Genomic DNA, 20,387 nt, shown 5'->3' with positions numbered 1-20,387 from the left:
TCATCGTGTTTGGAGGACAAAGAATGCTGAGTTGCATCCAAAGAACACCATACCTACTGTGAAGCATGGGGGTGGAAACATCATGCTTCGGGGCTGTTTTCTGCAAAGGGACCAGGACGACTGATCCGTGTAAAGGAAAGAATGAATGGGGCCATGTATCGTGAGATTTTGAGTAAAAACCTACTTCCATCAGCAAGGGTATTGAAGATGAAACGTGGCTGGGTCTTTCAGCATGACAATGATCCCAAACACACCGCCCGAAGCTACAAAGGAGTGGCTTCGCAAGAAGCATTTCAAGGTCCTGGAGTGGCCTAGCCAGTCTCCAGATCTCAACCCCATAGAAAATCTTTGGAGGGAGTTGAAAGTCCGTGTTGCACGGCAGCAGCCCCAAAACATCACTGCTCTAGAGGAGATCTGCATGGAGGAATGGGCCAAAATACCAGCAACAGTGTGTGAAAACCTTGTGAAGACTTACAGAAAACGTTTGACCTCTGTCATTGCCAACATAGGTTAAAAAAACAAAGTATTGAGATAAACTTTTGTTATTGACCAAATACTTATTTTCCACCATAATTTGCGAATAATTTCATTAAAAATCCTATAATGTGATTTTCTGGATTTTCTCTCTCATTTTGTCTGTCATGGTTGAAGTGTAAGTTACAGGCCTCTCTCATCTTTTTAAGTGCGAGAACTTGCACAATTGGTGGCTGACTAAATACTTTTTTGCCCCACTGTAAATTATTAATTTGTAGACAAACTGGAATTAAAGCCAGACTACGGCAGTAGCACAGATTTGAACTATCCAAGCAGAAGAAACATCTCCTTTAAATGTGATATTTGTTTGCGTTGACAACAAAACACAATTCAAGATCACTTTTTAAATACAATAAATAGCATATTAACATGTTGACAAGTTAACAAATTATATGTTGGATTCACATCTCAAACTCAACCAAAAATTAAAGTCAAATAATGTGAGTAAGCCCGTGGCTTAGAACTATAGAAGCAGTTGGTACAAATTCAATATTACAATATCTTTCAACAATCAATCTCACGATAGCACAATGGTAATAGTCAGTGACAAATATCGTAGTTAAAACCCTGGATGGGAGACCAAAGGGTACCTGTAGATAGATCAATTCTCCAGTAGGAGGGGCTGCCCAGCTTCTTTTTGTTTTTCTGAAAGTTGATATAACATTGAAGGTGCAAATTCAACATATGTCATACAAGCTTTGTCTTTGTTGAAATTTGGTTACCATAATGACTTAATCCTGTTGTTGAAATGTCACTCTCAAAACAACAGTATTTTTCAAATCCAATGTATTTTCCACGTAGATTCCACGTCACAATACGTTGACAAATTACAATGAAACAACTTTGATTCAACCACTTTGTGCCCAGTGGAATGTATTAACCTGATGTTTGTTTAATTAAACCCTATTAATTAACCCCCCCACACACACACATACACACACTCTATATTTTGAATGTGAAATGCATGTGTCATTAAAGCAGGGGCCATTAAAACTCTCTATTTTCTCCCTCAAACAGGGCCTGTTCCTCCTCTGGGTACTCTCCTACTACAGTATGGTTCAGGAGCATGTTAGATGCAGTGTTTCAGATATGTTGACCACAGAGGGGTCACCAGGCAGACAGGAAACCAGAGAGAAGAACACGTCTGGAGAGGGGATAGAGGAAAGAAATGAGTCCTTCAAGCATTTATAATTCTGGGCCCAGGAGTATCAGAGTTCACATTGTAAAGAGCGACCAATCACAAGTAAATCATCTGAGAGTGGCAAGAATTCAGGGCATGTGGAGGAGTGTTAACCCCCTGCTACTCTGTCCTCTCCTCCCTCATTCTCTCTCTTTCTCTCTACCACACTTTACTTCACCTGTACTTTCATTCTTTTCTCTCTCTCTCTCTCTCTCTCTCTCTCTCTCTCTCTCTCATGCCTTTCCTAAGCTGATTGGGGTTAATGCACCGGACAATGAGCAAAATGCTGCCCTTCTGTTGCACATTATGCTCCTCTTTGTGGCGGTATGGTCCTGCTTTGGAGGGTACATGAGCCCTAGCCTCAAGATAATATTTCCCAGACCCCAGCACCAGACCCCAGCATGTGGTATCGTTTTCAGATGGGCTGAGCAGCTTGGCTGATATCATCAACCCTCAACGATCAGGCCATTGCTTGTTGCATCGCAGTATGAAATCATTACATAGCGTCCTGTGTCGTGCTCTGTGACATGTTCTGTTTGCCTTCCGTGAACGTTTTGATCCATGACCTTTAAAAAAATAACTCCTAGCTTGTGATGTCACTAGGGAGTAGAGGGTTCTGGGCAGACAGAGTTGGATGTTTCCCCTCCTCGGGGGTCACCATGGGGTCAAATGGGGAGGTGTTGATTAGTTGTCCAGAAATGCTATTCGAAGGACTGTGACGCACAGAAAGACTGTGCAGCACAGCCGTGCACTGGGTCAGATCGTGTGATGTGCAAAGCTATGTCGAAAGGAACACAGGTGCTTTGATTAGTCCTGCATATTGCAACACCAATCCAGGCATTCAGAGAATCCACCTCCACCCTTCCCTCCCTGAAGACCATCTGCCCCGAGAGACACTGATCCTGTGGATCTTATGTCAACACCAATGGCCTGTTTCCTAGTGCTAGTGGAATCCGAGGTATTGAGTCAGTCGAGAAAGGGGCAGGGAAGGGTTGCGCTAAAGAGGAGGGGATATGGGAGATTGTTTTGTGGAATCCGAGGTATTGAGTCAGTCGAGAAAGGGGCAGGGAAGGGTTGCGCTAAAGAGGAGGGGATATGGGAAATTGTTTTGTGGATCCGAGGTATTGAGTCAGTTAAAGAGGAGGGGATATGGGAGTTTGTTTTGTGGAATCCGAGGTATTGAGTCAGTCGAGAAAGGGGCAGGGAAGGGTTGCGCTAAAGAGGAGGGGATATGGGAGATTGTTTTGTGGAATCCGAGGTATTGAGTCAGTCGAGAAAGGGGCAGGGAAGGGTTCGCTAAAGAGGAGGGGATATGGGAGATTGTTTTGTGGAATCCGAGGTATTGAGTCAGTCGAGAAAGGGGCAGGGAAGGGTTGCGCTAAAGAGGAGGGGATATGGGAGATTGTTTTGTGGAATCCGAGGTATTGAGTCAGTCGAGAAAGGGGCAGGGAAGGGTTGCGCTAAAGAGGAGGGGATATGGGAGATGGTTTTGTGGAATCCGAGGTATTGAGTCAGTCGAGAAAGGGGCAGGGAAGGGTTGCGCTAAAGAGGAGGGGATATGGGAGATTGTTTTGTGGAATCCGAGGTATTGAGTCAGTCGAGAAAGGGGCAGGGAAGGGTTGCGCTAAAGAGGAGGGGATATGGGAGATTGTTTTGTGGAATCGAGGTATTGAGTCAGTCGAGAAAGGGGCAGGGAAGGGTTGCGCTAAAGAGGAGGGGATATGGGAGATTGTTTTGTGGAATCCGAGGTATTGAGTCAGTCGAGAAAGGGGCAGGGAAGGGTTGCGCTAAAGAGGAGGGGATATGGGAGATTGTTTTCATAAAAAAACATCATCCTGGGAATTCGGCACATTTTTCCTTCAACAATGGATGACTTTTAGCTGTTTAGGAGAAGGCCTGATAAAGTTGACACAGGGATATACTCAGCTGATAAATCCTCTAACACTTTAAAATAAATACAAACTGGAGGATGCAATGGAAAAATGACTCAGGATGAATAACCCTCTCATAACACAACTTAACTATATATGTCTGTTAGCTGAGGAAATTATAAAGTACAGCATCATTCAACCTGCTGTGCCGAGACTCAAAATTGTCCAATGTTTCACTTCTTAAATACATGTTTTAATGCACTCCTCTCACTGAGTCAAGGCATCATGGCACAAGCCCAAACACAGCCCAGCGTAAAGGCAGAGAGAGCGGTTTCTAAGCCCTGGTCCCACATTGCAGAGGGAGTGACAATGTTTGGTTAGGCCCTCCTCCTCTCATCGGAATGGACGGAAATGTTGAATTGATGACCTCATGCACGGTGTGAAAGATTTATCTGGCAGCGCTGCATGGTCTGTCTCCCCCTGCTCTCCACCGTGCCCCTGGGCCCCCGCCCACCACATAGAGCTTTGCAGTGCTCCGAGTAGCTAACTTTGAAGTTAATTTGGAAAAGCAGACAACTGTGCGGCCACTTTAACCTGACTCCATCACTGTTGGAAACATTTAAACAATTATGTTTTTTGTGTTTCTTCTTGTTTTCCATTCTTGGAGTGTGTGAGAGCTTTTGGCTCTGAGATGGATCTAGTCCACCATCATAATGTTTTGGCTTAACAGGGTTAGATAAATGCGTAGGGATGTTTTTTTTAGTATTATATTGGTGTACATTTTGGCAACAAGTGGACGATCCAGAAACAACCAGTGAATAGAATCAATGGTATTGGGCTCTATTCAATCTGGATCACTGAAGCGTTGCAGCTTGCATAATAGACATTTAAATGTAATTTCAGATTGAGACGACATATGCAGCGTTTACCGTGAATGTAGTCTCTGCTAACACGGGAACATTGCTGTAATGCTGAACTTCAGCGTTACGGATTGAATAGAGTCCAATGTTGAGTACAGGCACAGTGAATTGAATCCAGGCCTGACCTAATGAGTTTATACAGTGTGTGTGTGTGTGTGTGTGTGTGTGTGTGTGTGTGTGTGTGTGTGTGTGTGTGTGTGTGTGTGTGTGTGTGTGTGTGTGTGTGTGTGTGTGTGTGTGTGTGTGTGTGTGTGTATTTAATACATGCGTGTGTGAGGAAGGCGGGGACAGCGGTGTGGGGTTAGTCGGAAAACTTTACCACCCTACACTGACTGCCTGGGGCTGACTTGTCACTGTCATAGACCCCATGGGCTTACGGTGTGTAATGGCTATACTGTGACACTCAGTGAAGTAACACTCTCAAAGATTATCGGCCTAGATAATAAATACACGTCTTTCATCGTTCAGCTGAAAGAATCCTTAGGTCTACAGGGCCAAAGAAAAGATGGAGGGGTTGGTGAGAGGAGGGAAGGAGAGGGCTGGTGAGGTTGAAAGGGTGCAAGGCTGGAGAAATACAAATTGAAGGCGGCCGCGGTGATTATTTTCGCTGCCCTCCTCACATAAAGGGACTAGGGCCTGTGGCCCCAGAAACACTGCCTGTGCCTGCCTGTGCCTGCCACTAAAAATACTCCCCCTGCCCAACAGAACGTCATTGTTTGAGTTCTGTCTAAAATAGAAATGGTCCCTATGGGGTTAGGATCCCACAAGAGGGACTTGTCCCTATAGCCCAAATGTAGGGACAAGGAAATAAAGTGACACATTGAGGACACATCAACATTTTTGGGAACGTTTTCCTCCCCTAACCCTGCTAGTCCTGGCACAGTGAGCCGCAGCAAAGCCAACCACAGACCCTTTGAGTGCATCCTCAAACAACATGTAGAGTGAGAGATAGCGATAGAGAGAGAGACAGAGAGAAAGAAAGAAAGAAAGAAAGAAAGAAAGAAAGCGAGAGAGAAAGCGAGAGAAAGCGAGAGAGAAACAGAGAAGAGAAAAGAAAAGTAATTCGGCAGACATAAGGCGTGTGCATCAGGTGGGTGTGTCAGGCGGGTGTGTTAGTCTATCAGCTGTGTCTCCATAAACTGCTGGATGCAGTTAAGCCCAGCATGAGGGTCTGTGGACCGTACCATTATAGAGAGCCCAGGGGAGGCCAGGCACAGGTAAAGTAATATCCCAGCTAGAGCTGTGGAACGGCACTTCTGGTCTCACTGAAGCACTTCCACCACTGTCTCTGTATGTCATTAACAACCTTCAATCAGCAAGATTCATGACTTCATGATAAATGTATGTGTGTCTAAATATAATAAAAACATGTCCTAGAATAGCAGGGTTTTCACTTAAACACAGGAGAAATAATGACAGTGATTTAATGTGAAAGTGCAAGAGCCATTTCCAGCATTGTGCTTCTATGCAGAGTACATTACCAACATTACCACTAGGCCTAGATAAAACACATAATGAGGATTATAATGATAGAATCTTACCAGACTTTAATCTCGATTGTGGATTTCAGAGAAAACAAGAATATAATGTTTTACTCAACTCCCTTTCCACAAACACAGATCCCAGTCTCTCCTACCCTTGGCTGGAAAGCGGCAGGTAATCTGGAGGCAAGCCAGTTCTCTGTTTAAACAGCACTGTGCCTAGAGCCCTGCTAAACACCCTCCCATGTATCAGGCCCAGGAGAGCAGAATGAAGGAGAATCTACCAGTGAATGAACACAGCCAGGCACAGGTTAATACCAGGCCTAACCCTCGCCTGCCCACCGAGTTTCACAGCTCCCTCTGTGTGTGTGTGTGTGTGTGTGTGTGTGTGTGTGTGTGTGTGTGTGTGTGTGTGTGTGTGTGTGTGTGTGTGTGTGTGTGTGTGTGTGTGTGTGTGTGTGTGTGTGTGTGTGTGTGTGTGTGTGTGTGTGTGTGTGTGTGTGTGTGTGTGTGTGTGTGTGTGTGTGTGTGTGTGTGTGTGTGTGTGTGTGTGTGTGTGTGTGTGTGTGTGTGTGTGTGTGTTGGAATCTATGGTCCTGCTCTTTCTTTCTCGCTCTCTCTCTCTATCTCATAATTTCTTCCAATCCTGGAAGTCTTAAACCTGGAGCCTCAGCCTTCCGGCTGGAACGCCATTAATCCCAGCATTCCCATCTCCGTCTGAGTGAGATCATCAGGTTGCTGACTAGCTGCTGGCTGGTTGGCCTGCAGAGTATAAGGAGACTTATTCTGATGAGATTCTCCACCTCCTCATCCACCATCCATCTTTTCGCTCCTCTCTCCATCTTCCGCCTCCCTCTGTATGAATGCTAGAGGGGTTGAGGAGATGAATGGAAGGGAAGGTGTAGGAGGGAAGATGGCTTTGCCAAAAGTAACTTTTTTCCATAATTTTGTGGAAGGTGGGGTAAAGACTGTTGGAAAACTGAAATAACTACATTTGGTTGCGTTTTCGCTAACATTACGTTTTTGGCACTGCTATCAGCGTCATTGCATCATGAAGCAACTTGATAGCAACTGGACAGCATTTGTTCTAAAACAAAGTGTCTCTCCCTGAGAATCTTGGACAGAAATACTGTATGTCTGAGTTGTGTTCGTAGTACAAACTCTCACTGGGGATATTAGTTGCAGTATTTGGCACATCACAACTACAGTGAACATAATGTTTAGTCTGAATCCCTCCCCGAAGCAAAGCTCAAGTCTTCTGCTTGGGGAATTGCATCAACAGTAAGAAAAAAAGCAGTGTAGGCCCCAGATCAGCTTACTGTGAGTGGGCTGCTAGTGTCAGAGTCAAAGACAATATTACAGTTTCCTCATCATCTGAGGCTTGAATTCAAATAGGCTGGGGAGTAGGGACTACAGAGAACAGGGAGAGAAAGAATGGAAGGGCTATACTCTATGGGCCAGGCAGGGGAGTGGCTGACAGTCAGATGACTTGGATTCACACAGGGAGTGAGAGAATAGAAGGGGTGTACTCTATGGGCCAGACAGGGGAGCCGCTGTCAGCCAAATGACTTGGATTCACACAGGGAGAGAGAGAATAGAAGGGGTATACTCTATGGGACAGACAGGGGAGCCGCTGACAGTCAGATGACTTGGATTCACACAGGGAGTGAGAGAATAGAAGGGCCATACTCTATGGGACAGACAGGGGAGCGGCTGACAGTCAGATGACTTGGATTCACACAGGGAGAGAGAGAATAGAAGGGGTATACTCTATGGGACAGACAGGGGAGCCGCTGACAGTCAGATGACTTGGATTCACACAGGGAGTGAGAGAATAGAAGGGGTGTACTCTATGGGACAGACAGAGGAGCCGCTGACAGTCAGATGACTTGGATTCACACAGGGAGAGAGAGAATAGAAGGGGTATACTCTATGGGACAGACAGGGGAGCCGCTGACAGTCAGATGACTTGGATTCACACAGGGAGTGAGAGAATAGAAGGGCCATACTCTATGGGCCAGACAGGGGAGCGGCTGACAGTCAGATGACTTGGATTCACACAGAGAGAGAGAATAGAAGGGGTGTACTCTATGGGACAGACAGGGGAGCGGCTGACAGTCAGATGACTTGGATTCACACAGGGAGAGAGAGAATAGAAGGGGTATACTCTATGGGACAGACAGGGGAGCCGCTGACAGTCAGATGACTTGGATTCACACAGGGAGTGAGAGAATAGAAGGGGTATACTCTATGGGACAGACAGGGGAGCCGCTGACAGTCAGATGACTTGGATTCACACAGGGAGTGAGAGAATAGAAGGGGTGTACTCTATGGGACAGACAGGGGAGCCGCTGTCAGCCAAATGACTTGAATTCACACAGGGAGAGAGAGGGCATAATGTAGCACATGTGAATGCTAGGTCTATAACAACACAGGATTAGACCCATATACTGACACAGGAGGATGATTCGAGTCTCTGATATTTATTAATAGACAAGGGGCAGGCAAGAGGCAGGTCGAGGACAGGCAGATGGTCATAAACCGGGTCAGAGTCAGATAGGTACAGGACAGCAGGCAGGCTCGAGGTCAGGGCAGGCAGCAAAGGTCAGAACCGGTAGGACTAGAACACAGGGACTAGAAAAACAAGAGTACGGAAAAACACGCTGGTAGGCTTGATGAGACAAGACAAACTGGCAACAGACTAACAGAAAATGGTATAAATACACAGGGGATAATGGGGACAAATGGGAGACACCTGGTGGAGACAAGCACAAGACAGGTGAAACAGGGTGTGACAGTACCCCCCAGCATCCTACCCGGGCACATACCTGGTGTACCAGGGTGCCGGTGGTGAACGTCTGGGATGAGGGCCGGGTCCAGAATGTCCTTAGTGAGGACCCAGAACCTCTCCTCCGGGCCATAACCCTCCTAGTCAACCAGGTAGTAGATACCCCTGCCCAGAGGTCAAACACTCAGGATGTGTCTCACTGTGTATGCCAGATGGCCGTCAATGAGAAGAAATGGGGAGGGGGTTGGAGCTGGAAACAGGAGACAATGGGCTTTGAGACAAAGGTTTCATCTTAGACACATGCAAAATGAGATGTATACGTAGGGTGCGGGGCAACAGAAGACGAACAGCAGTAGGACTGATTTTAGAGATGGGGAAAGGGGCCGATAAAGCGTGAGGAAAGATTATGGGATTCTACCCTGAGGGGCAGAACCCGAGTGGACAGCCATACCCTCTGCCCGAGACGATAGCGGGGAGCCGGGGTCCGGTGGCGATACCTTGAGGTGGTCTTAAGAGGGGTCCGGGCTCTCTTCCAGGTACGCTGACAGCGACGAACGAACATCTGGGCAGAGGGTATGCTGACCTCTTCCTCTCCTTCCCATATGTATATATTGCATTTTATACCATATATTGCATCTTGCCTATTCCACTTGGTCATTGCTCATCCATATATTTGTATGTACATATTCTTATTCCATCCCTTTACTTAGATTTGTGTGTATTAGATAGTCATTGTGGAATTGTTAGATTAGTTGTTAGATATTGCTGCACTGTCGGAACTAGAAGCACAAGCATTTCGCTAAACTCGCAATAACATCTGCTAACCATGTGTATCTGAACAATACAATTTTATGGCCGCATTTTTAATATCAAGCAACTGAATACACTGCTTAACTCAGCTTTATGGCTATAGACCAATGTAGACATCCACAGTTAGGCCTACTAACAGTGAGCAGACATCCACCCAGTCTTTTTGTTCATACCACTCCCATTTAAACAATCTTAGGATGTTCAGGGAGCTCAGGTGTTGGTCTCCCTTTCTGAAATAGCTTACATTAAGCATTCCTTTGAAATCCAACCTCAAAAATTGTTTGAGTTGCGGTATCGTGTCCCTTTTGTCAGGTTGTTTTTGCTCGCTAGCAAGCTTCCTTACTCAGTTCAAGGGATGCGCACCAAATCATGTAGACAAGCCAAATAAGCAAGATTTTCCCACACAACATGTTTAAGTCTTAAAGGAAATGCCCATGCACAAAATAATGAAATCTGCTTAATGCAATGAATGAAGCAGGAATAGGCAGCGAGGCCTTTCCCGGTCCGTACACAGTGACTGGAGTAAGGAACACCCATGCCGTCAAGTAGGGTTCAATATTTTCCTAGTATTTTACAAATGTTCCATTCTAAAATAAAATAACATTTCTCCCGGGTAACCCCGTTATAATGAATATAGATGCAGAAGGCTTTCACTTCTCTTCACAAAGATTAAATGGTTATGGGTCTGCTAGAGCATTTGCTCTTCTTTCAAACTACCCCTGAGTTCTATTGACTGCTGTATTTAACATTCAGCAAACATTCTAACAATCTATTGGAATAAGAAATGCTAAAAAAAGAATGCCCAGCAAGCTATTCTAGTCTAGCTTTTCCAGCATGGGACTCCAAGCGCTAAGGAGCATTTCTTATGGATAGAGGCCAGTGGAGCACAGGTATTGGTATCCTATTGAGCAAGAGAAAGAAGCTATACGTTAGAAATGCATTATGCATAACCCATCACTAATTAGCTAAATATCAGGCTAATATTTGTCACGTCTACTCCCGCTCCACCACTCCGGCGCTCAAAGTCGCAGGTTTACTGACCTCTGGTCCCGGCAACGCATCATTACACACACCTGGCAAGCGTCATCGCGCACACCTGTGCCTCATCTTTATGCACACCGGGACTTCATCACTTCCCTGACACCTCCCCTTTATTTAGCCCTCTATTCATCAGTCCATAGGTGTTATTGATTGTCTCTCACGTTCAGTATGCTTCCAAAGTGTGTTATATTGTATCTGTTCCGTATTAAACTTACCTTCTGCACCAGCTTTCTGACTCTCGGTGTATACGCAACAATACTGCATTGAATTTATTACCTGAAAGAGGTAGGCTAAGACATCTAATGATAGTTCTATACAATGCATTTGAAAAGTATTTAGATCCCTTAACTTTTTCCAAATTGTGTTACATTACAGCCGTATTCTAAAGTGTATTAAATAGCTATTTTTAGCTCACACAATACCCCATAATTAGAAAGAAAAAAATCACATTTAATTAAGTATTTAGACCTTCTACCTTCTACTTTGTTGAAGCACCTTTGGTAGCGATTACAGCCTCAAGTCTTCTTGAGTTTGGCACACATGTATTTGGGGAGTTTCTCCCATTCTTCTCTGCAGATCCTCTCAAGCTATGTCAGGTTGGATGGGGAGCGTAACAGCACAGCTATTTTCAGGTCTCTCCAGAGATGTTTGATCAGGTCCAAGCTATGGCTGGGCCACTCAAGGACATTCAGAGACTTGTCACAAAGTCACTCCTGCGTTCTATTGGCTGTGTGCTTAGGGTCATTGTCCTGTTGGATGGTGAACCTTCACCCCAGCCTGAGGTCCTGAGCCCCCTGTATCAGGTCTTCATCAAGGATCTCTCTGTACATTGCTCCACTCATCTTTGCCTTGATCCTGACTAGTCTCCTAGTCTCCGAGTTCAATTTTGGTTTCATCAGACCAGAGAATCTTGTTTCTCATGGTCTGAGAGTCTTTAGATGCCTTTTGACAAACTCCAAGCGTGCTGTCATCTGCCTTTTACTGAGGAGTGGCTTCCGTCTGGCCACTCTACCATAAAAGCCTGATTGGTGGAGTGTTGTGCTTCTTGAAGCTTCTCCCATCTCCACAGAGGAACTCTAGAGCTCTATCAGAGTGACCATTGGGTTCTTGGTCACCTCCCTGTTCCTTCTCCCCCGATTGCTCAGTTCGGCCGGACGGCCAGCTCTAGGAAGAGTCTTGTTGGTTCCAAACTTCTTCCATTTAAGAATAATTGAGGTCATTGTATTCTTGGCGACCTTCAATGCTGCAGACATATTTATGTACCCTTCTCCAGATCTGTGCATCGACGCAATCCTTTCTCTGAGCTCTAAGGACAATTCCGTTGACCTCATTGCTTGGTTTTTGCTCTGACATGCACTGTCATCTGTGGCACATTATATAGACAGGTGTGTGCCTTTCCAAATCATGTCCAATCAATAGAATTAACACAGGTGTACTTCAATCAAGTTGTAGAAACATCTCAAGGATGATCAATGGAAGCAGGATGCACCTGAGCTCAATTTCGAGTCTCATAGCAAAGGGTTTGAATACTTATGTAAATAAAGTATTTCTGGTTTTTATTTGTAATAAATTTGCTGAAAATCTAAAAACCTGTTTTTGGTTTGTCATTATGGGGTATTGTGTGTAGAATAGTGAGGATATATATTTATTTCATCCATTTTGGAACAAGTCTGTAACGTAGCAAGATCTGGAAAAAGTCAATGGGTCTGAATACTTTCTGTAGGCACTGTATAGAGTATATATTGGGCTTTTATTACCATTTTTATTAGATTATCACAAGTGCCTGCCCTGCCTACCCTGACAACCTGAAGTCACGCAACTGATGGGCAATCTGATGGTGAGGAGCTCTATACACCCAAGGTGATTGTTATAAATCTATGCTATCAATTCAGTTCAATGTGCTTGACCTTGGTAAACCAACACACACTGAGATATGGTAAACACGGTTGTGTAATTTGCTAAATGGAGGCTTCACATCCGAACAATTGAGACATGGTTTATTTATTACAGGTGACAGGATCAGTACACATCCCTGCATTCTTTAAGAGAAAGTATACTGGCACTCTTCGAAGTGATGTACAGTGCGTTCAGAAAGTATTCATACCCCTTGACTTTTTCCAAACCTTGTTGTGTTACAACCTGAATTTAAAATGGATAAAATTTTGATTTTGTATCACTGGCCTACACATAATACCCCATAATGTCAAAGTGGAGCTATGTTTTTAGAAATGTTTAGAAATGAATTAAAATGGAAAATCTGAAATATCTTTAAAAACTTCTTAGAGCTGCAATCCCGTTAACGGGATCGATATGACAACAGTCAGTGAAAGTGCAGGGCGCCAAATTCAAAACAACAGAAATCTCATAATTAAAATTCCTCAAACATACATGTATTTTATACCTTTTTAAATGTAATCTTGTTGTTAATCCCACCACAGTGTCCGATTTCAAATAGCCTTTACAGCGAAAGCACCACAAACTATTATGCTAGGTCACCACCAACTCACAGAAAAACACAGCCATTTTTCCAGCCAAAGAGAGGAGTCACAAAAAGCACAAATAGAGATCAATTAATCACTAACCTTTGATGCTCTTCATCAGATGACACTCATAGGACTTCATGTTACACAATACATGTATGTTTTGTTTGATAAGTTCATATTTATATAAAACAAATCTCAGTATACCTTGGTGCGTTACGTTCACTAGTTCCAAAAACATCTGGTGATATTGCAGAGACCATTTTACAGAAATAGTAATCATAAATGTCGATGAAAATACAATTGTTAGACATGAAATATAGATATACCTCTCCTGAATGCAAGCGCTGTGTCAGATTTTTTTTTAAATACCGAAAATAATAATCTGAGAACGGCGCTCAGAATTTTGTTTTTTTTATCCGCCATGTTGGAGTCAACAGAAATCAGAAATAACATTATAAATATTCCCTTACCTTTGATGATCTTCATCAGAGTGCACTCCCAGGAATCGCAGTTCCACAATAAATGCTTGATTTGTTCGATAATGTCCATTATTTATGTCCAAGAAGCTACTTTTGTGAGGGCGTTTAGTACACAAATCCAAACGCTCTTAAAGGTCCACCTGAACGTCGGACGAAAACTTCAAAAAGTTATATTACAGGTCGTAGAAACATTTCAAACTAAGTATAGAATCAATCTTTAGGATGTTTTTATTATAAATCTTCAATAATGTTTCAACTGAGAATTCCATTGTCTGTAGAAAAGCCATGGAACGCAGGTCGCTATCATGTGAATTGCGCATGACCAGGACCTGGCTCTCTGCCAGACCACTGACTCAAACAGCTCCCATCCGGCCCCACATTACAGTAGAAGCCTCATTCAAGTTTCTAAAAAACGTTGACATCTAGTGGAAGCCTTATGAAGTGCAACATAACCAATATCCCACTGGATCTTCAATAGGGGCTGGGTTGAAAATCAACCAACCTCAGATTTCCCACTTCCTGTTTGGATTTCTTCTCAGGTTTTTGCCTGCCATATGAGTTCTGTTATACTCACAGACATCATTCAAACAGTTTTAGAAACTGTTTTCTATCCAATGTGTTCTATCCAATACTAATAATAATATGCATATATTAGAAACTGGGACTGGGGAGCAGGCCGTTTACTCTGGGCACCTTTCATCCAAGCTACTCAATACTGCCCCTGCAGCCATAAGAAGTTTTAAGTCAATAAGCATTCAACTCCTTTTTTTATGGTAAGCCTAAATAAGTTCAGGAGTAAAAATGTGCTTACAAATGTGCTTAACAAGTCACATACAAGTTGCATGGACTCACTTTGTGTGCAATAATAGTGTTAACATGAATTTTTGATGACTACTGTACCTCATCTCTGTACCCCACACATTAAGGTGGTGTCGTACTGGATGGCTGCCATTTTGCAAGCACCGACCCAACTTGATTCCCCGCATGGCTATCCAAAGCACGGACAGGACAGAGAAGTTGGTGAAATCGAGGGGGGAATTCTAACGCGGTAGAAGTGCCGACCCACTGTTCAACCGTCTTGGAATGCCCAATGGTCAAATGCCAACCCAAGCTGTTATCGTGACTGCTGTATACATTCCATCTCAGGACAATAGAAATAACAAGCTGGCACTTAACGAACTGCACAAGGCTTTAAAAAAGCAGGAAAACCTACACTCAGAAGCTATAATTTAATTTCGGCGTCACTAAGTCACGTGATGCCCAACTTCCATCAACACGTTTCCAACACCACTAGGGGCAATAAAGTCCAAGACGTGTACTTTTGTATTTTTCGTCTTTTTATGTATATATTTCAATTTTATTTTCAATCTCTTTTACCATTTTAATTCAAATATACCATCAGGTAACCTGCCTCACCCAATGTGATACGGAACCGCTATTATTTTACATTTTTAAACCTTATAGCAAGAAACACCTAGCCATTAGAAGCTAACCAGCTAATTAGCTACAAGCTATTTAGTCATTGTTAGCCACTGCTAGCGGCCTTTAACTTCTGCACAGATACAAGCCTTTTTTTAATAAAACAAAATTGCCTGGATAGTACTCGCCAGCCTACCAGTATCGGACTGTCCCTCCACTACAACGCCAGATTCCTGCCGTAATCCCTGGACCATTACTCCTGATCTTCACAGCTACCGAGTTACCCAGTACCGAAGCTATCCCTGAGGCCCACCTCCCGGCCTACTCAGTTGTCCCCCCGGACTCCACCCAAACATGGCGAAAACCCTACTACACCGGATCCTTGCCGTAAGCTCTGGACCTTGGCACCGGATCACCGCTGCTACCGAGTGGCTATAGTTGCTAATTCCCCTGCCCCGAAGCTAGCACCAGTTAGCCGTGGGCTACTAACTTTAAACGCCGTGTCGCCCGCGTGCTAGTGTAGAAGTGACTACTCCGTGGCTTCCCTGCTCCATCTATTGCTGCCCCCTTGACTCTATGATCACTTGGCTACATTGCTGATGCCTGCTGAACTGTCCATTAAATCACGGTACTCCATTCTGTTTATTTTTTGTTTATCTGTCGGACCCAGACCATAAACTCTCCTTGCAGACTCATATTAAACATCTCCAATCCAAAATCAAATCTAGAATCGGCTTTCTATTTCGCAAAAAGCCTCCTTCACTCACACCGCCAAACATACCCTAGTAAAACTGACTATCCTACCGATCCTCGACTTCGGCGATGTCATCTACAAAATAGCTTCCAATACTCTACTCAGCAAACTGGATGCAGTCTATCATGTGCCATCCATTTTGTTACCAAATCACCTTATACCACCCAGCACTGCGACCTGTATGCTCTAGTCGGCTGGCCCTCGCCACATATTCGTCGCCAGACCCACTGGCTCCAGGTCATCTATAAGTCTATGCTAGGTAAAGCTCCGCCCAGTTGACAAATTATTACAAACAGTAACCAGCCAAGTAGAAGCGTTACAAAACTCAGAAATAGAGATAAAATTAATCCCTTACCTTTGATGATCTTCATATGGTGTCAATCAGAAGACATTCATTTACTCAATAAATGTTCCTTTTGTTCGATGAAGTCTCTTTATATCCAAAAACGTCTGTTTTGTTAGTGTGATTTCTTCAGTAACCCACAGGCTCAAACTCAGTAAAAACAATCAGACAAAAAAATCTAAATTGGATTCAATCAATTGTTATTGATTATTGCATTGTTGGGTTTTGAGTGTGCAGGAAAGGCATTTCATTGTACTTGTGCATGTTACATTAAAACCTGAAACCTGAAACTTGAAACAATTCTCTGTAAGGTCCCATAGCAGTGAATTTCAAACACAAATTCAACCACAAAGACCAGGGAGGTTTTCCAATACCTCGCAAAGAACAGCATCTATTGGTAGATAGGTTTAAAAAAAGAGCAGACGTTTAATATCCCTTTGAACAAGTGAAGTTATTCATTACACCTTGACATGTGTATCAATACACCAAGTCACTACAAAGATACAGGTGTCCTTCCTAACTCAGTTGCCTGAGAGGAAGGAAACCGCTCAGGGATTTCACCATGAGGCCAATGGTGACTTTACAGAGTTTACAGAGTTAAATGGCTGTGATAGGAGAAAACTGAGGATGGATCAACAACATTGTAGTTACACCGCAATACTAACATACATGACAGAGTGAAAAGAAGGAAACCTGTACAGAATAAAAATATTCCAAAACATGCATCCTGTTTGCAATAAGGAAATAAAGTAAAACTTCAAAAATGTGGCAAAGAAATTAACTTTACACTACTGTTCAAAAGTTTGGGGACACTTTGAAATGTCCTTGTTTTTTAAAGAAAAGCAGTCTAAAGAAGGCCAGTTTTTTGCTTCTTTAATCAGGACAACAGATTTCAGTTGTGCTAACATAATTGCAAAAGGATTAGTCAATTAAAATGATACACTTGGATTAGTTAACACAATGTGCCATTGGAACACAATAGTGATGGTTGCTGATAAAGGGCCTCTGTACGCTTCTGTAGATATTCCATTAAATATCAGCCGTTTCCAGCTACAATAGTCATTTACAACATTAACAATGTTTACACTGTATTTCTAATCAATTTGATGTTATTTTAATGGACAAAAAAACAACTTTCAAAAACAAGGACATTTCTCAGTGACCCCAAACTTTTGAACGGTAGTACATGTCCTGAATACAAAGGGCTATCTTTGGGGCAAATCCAACACAACACATCACTGAGTACCACTCTTCATATTTTCAAGCATGGTGGAGGCTGCATCATGTTATTGGTATGCTTGTCATTAGCAAAGACTCGTTTTTTGGGGATAAAAATAAACGGAATAGATCTAAGCGCAGGTAAAATCGTAGAGGAAAACTTGGTTCAGTCTGTTTTCTGACAGACATTTTGAGACATATTCTCCTTTCAGCAGGATAATAACCTACCAAGAGGATATTAAATGTTCCTAAGCGGCCTAGTTATATTTTTTTTCTTAAATTGACTTGAAAATCTATGGCAAGACACAAAAAGGATGTCTACAATAATCAACAACTAACTTGACAGAGCTTGAATAATTTTGTAATAATAATGTGCAAATATTGTACAATCCAGGTGTGCAAAACCCTTAGACACTTACCCAGAAGGGCTCAAAGCTGTAATCGCTGCCAAATGTGATTCTAACATGTATTGACTCAGGGAAGTGAATACTATATTTCTGTATTTCATTTTCAATAAATGTACAAACCTTTCTAAAAATATGTTTTCACTTTGTCATTATGGGGTATTGTGTGTAGATGGGTGAGAAAAAAACAAACTATTTAATCCATTTTGAATTCAGGCTGTAACACAACAAAATTTGAAATAAGTCAAGGGGTATGAATACTTTCTGAATGCACTGTTCAATTCATTGCTTTCCTTTAAAAAGATATCTAACAAAAATGACGCCGTACCTAACATCATTAGTAACCTTTAGATGTACGAGTTACCATATCTGGTCTCAGGGATGGCTAACTCTGAAGATCCCTTCAGTCTCCACAGAGTTAGGTAAATCCGCTTTTAGTTTTTTTGCACCCCATGTATGGAACAACCTACAGAGTTCCCTGCAACTAGATGTACTAGTGCTTCTCAGGCAATTCAAATTGTTGTTTGGGAACCACTTTGCTGAGGAATTTGATTGTTGCTCTTGAGTGTGTTTTTTTCTTCAATATTGTATATTTATTTTTATTATGTGGTATATGTAAAGTGTACTGTATATTTGCAGGACTCACAAGTAAAATAGACCTTGGTCTCAATGGGACTCCCTGCTAAAATAAAGGTGAATTAAAAATGAATAAAAGTCTATTGATTAACTCCTGTGACTTACTGTACTGTATGACGTAATACAACATTTATCATATGGTCAAACAATGGACAGATTCACATCTGTCAGTGTCATAACTGGCTGTGTCCAGTTTGGTGAATATACTGGTGAATATAATCTTAATGTAACTTGACTCAGACCAACCTGACCAATAAGAGGCCTTAACTGTACCATAGTGTGACTCAATTAGGCCCCTAAGCGAAGCGGCTGTGAATAAATCACTTTGTCGATCAATGTCTTCAATAATTCAATGCTACCCGATAGCTTTTCTGTTTGGCTGCTGTCAATATGTATGAAATGTATTTCCCTCACCGCTACAGGAAGTCCATTTTTTACAGCCCATCGATTTTGGTCTGGGAAAGCAAATCATTTGAATGCGGTGGTGAGGAGGAAATTAGAGAGTCGGCAGTGTAACTTCACACGCTGATGTCTTTACATTCTCTCTCTTTTTGCTGCAGGGGTTAATCAATAAAGAAATAGAGATATGCCATACAGTTCAACAGTTCTAAACACTATAGTGTACTCTGGACGAGAGAGGGGGATATACAACGCCTGAAACACTTTACTTAGAAAGGCAGCAATATGAGATAAACATATAGTGCTTTCTGTTATGGTCCATTATCTGTTCTAGTCAACTTATGTGATGAAATACATCAAATCTAAGTGTTTATTATGGTTCTTTATGCAGTTGCTTCTTGTGTCTTCAACATGAGCTTCCTCTGGACAGCCTTGAATATCATAATTCCTCTCTAACCTCAGGCTATTCGCAACACTAATGACTGACAATAAAACTTACTTCCAAATGGAACCCCTGCCTGCCCCCTTTGTAAGGCTATTATCCATGCTGAGAACCTAGTTACTAACATTTGAAGCAAAGGGACAAATTATTCTCTGAGGCAAAGACAAGTAAGGTCAATAAAGAGTTCCCTACCCTACCCTGCACAGAGCAAGTGTCAGATTGGTAACAAGCAGTTACAGGTAAGTCTCTGGCAGCAACCAAGGTTTACACAAAGTCTAGCATACCTACCTGCACTAAAGCAAATAATCACAACAAACAGAAATAAAGAGTGAAGCTGTCAGTGAGGCTGTGGATGGGGAGAGGAGAATGGGGCACTAACACATAAATCAGAGCCAGTTTCACAATGCTGCGCCTCCTCCAACATGGCTCCCCGGAGAGGAGTCTGAGCACAATGAAATCCTCAGCCTATCTCAACCTCACTCAGAACTACAGTATGTAAATCTTACCTGCCTGCATCAACCACCCCGCCACACCAGAGCCCCTCAAGAACACAGCTCCCTTGCCCTGCTCCCCTGCTCCTCAGTCCTTAATTCAACCCAGCAGGCCCTCAGCCCCAAGCATTCCCAGTCCTCAGCCCCAGTCAGGAAATGAAGCAGAGAGGGGCGACAGTGAAAATTGGAACCTCCACTGTCGCCATGTGAAAGCAAAAGATAAACACACTCCTTTCGTCTCTAAAATGACCTTCACAGAAGCGGCAGGTTTGAAAAGGAGGGAAAATACACTGGCTGCAGGTTTGCTTTAGAAGGGCCATGTTTAAACCTTCCAGACACCTCATTGGGAGCCCTGCTGAGGGAAAAAGGAGCTGTTGATGGAATGTAGCCATTTGTTTGACCCCCTGGCCCTCCCTGGGAGGAAGGCCGGAGACAGCTAGATATATGGCCAGTTTGTTATTGTGAATTCCAGATCCTGTGATTATCTCCGACTCCAACTTCTGGAGTTTTTTTTATCTGCATGGGATTCCTGAATATGTTTCAGCCAAGGCGGCTGCCGCTGCTGTTTTCTGCTCACCTTTCCCTGACCCCCCCCACTCTCCCCCCCCCACTCTCCCCCTTTATAAGAAAAAATTAAGGACAAAAAAATACACCATACTGATTCCAGGGTCAGGTTTCCTTTTAATGTTCGTTA

Source organism: Oncorhynchus masou, chromosome 32 (genome assembly GCF_036934945.1).
Source record: "Oncorhynchus masou masou isolate Uvic2021 chromosome 32, UVic_Omas_1.1, whole genome shotgun sequence".
NCBI classification, from domain to species: Eukaryota; Metazoa; Chordata; class Actinopteri; order Salmoniformes; family Salmonidae; genus Oncorhynchus; species Oncorhynchus masou.
The sequence above is the reverse complement of the archived record's forward strand: the minus strand, read 5'-3'. Positions refer to the sequence as shown.